The sequence below is a fragment of the Scylla paramamosain genome, chromosome 40 (assembly GCF_035594125.1).
Source record: "Scylla paramamosain isolate STU-SP2022 chromosome 40, ASM3559412v1, whole genome shotgun sequence".
Taxonomy (NCBI): domain Eukaryota; kingdom Metazoa; phylum Arthropoda; class Malacostraca; order Decapoda; family Portunidae; genus Scylla; species Scylla paramamosain.
Window position 1 is genome coordinate 628776 of NC_087190.1, and position 786 is coordinate 629561.

General features: G+C 49.0%; 1 non-coding gene across 1 annotated transcript; it reads right to left on the reverse strand.

Annotated features, from left to right (window-relative positions):
• Positions 1-483: 483 nt before the first annotated feature.
• On the reverse strand, positions 484-555 carry Trnat-ugu (transfer RNA threonine (anticodon UGU)). Its single transcript has one exon. It is a non-coding gene; the product is annotated as a tRNA-Thr (tRNA).
• Between the last annotated feature and the right edge of the window lie 231 nt (positions 556-786).

Sequence of the window (786 nt, forward strand, 5' to 3'; positions counted from 1 at the left end):
CAGGCCCAGAACAGGACAGACAAGGACGACGCCAAAGCATGTACTTTGCGAAACCGGGCACTTTAAAGATTACTTCATGATACGGCACAGTACAGGGACGCAATATCCGTCATTCCGGCAATCACAGCCTCAGGCAGTTTTCTCACGGCACGGCACTGTCTATGTGCGGCTGCAATGCAATAGAAAAAGCACAGGAAAGGTACAACAATCTACAAAGGTGACGGAGAACAGAACCGCACTCTGGCCAGGTGGCGCACCTCCCCTCCTCTGTCCTCTCTGTCTCGGTGACTCACCGCCGCGCTCACCGGCAGCCACGTGTCCCGTATGAGAAGCGTCTGTTATTCTCTACGTTTTTTTCTTGCACCCATAACAATATGAATGCCTTTATTCTCAGCCTTCATTACCCACTCAAATTATCCAAATTACCCACATGTGGGTAGTTACCCATAGGTTAGGAACTACTGCTAAAATAATATTGAAGTGTGCCCCCTGTGAGAATCGAACTCACGACCCCTGGTTTACAAGACCAGTGCTCTGCCCCTGAGCTAAGGAGGCGTTGAAGTTAAGCAAAACTAAAAAAGATCATGAGGCAACTGCCACGCCACTGCGCATCAAAGGGATCAGAAAGACACGTCGATTGTCTCCAGGGGCGTGATTATCTCTTATGGGGGACGAGTGCACGCCATGTCCTAAACTGATGCTAATGGGTGATGTGAAAATTGTACTGCTAGCTATTTGAAGACTTCAGTAGTAGGAAGCAGCGTGGTAGTTTCTAGGAGCTTCCAA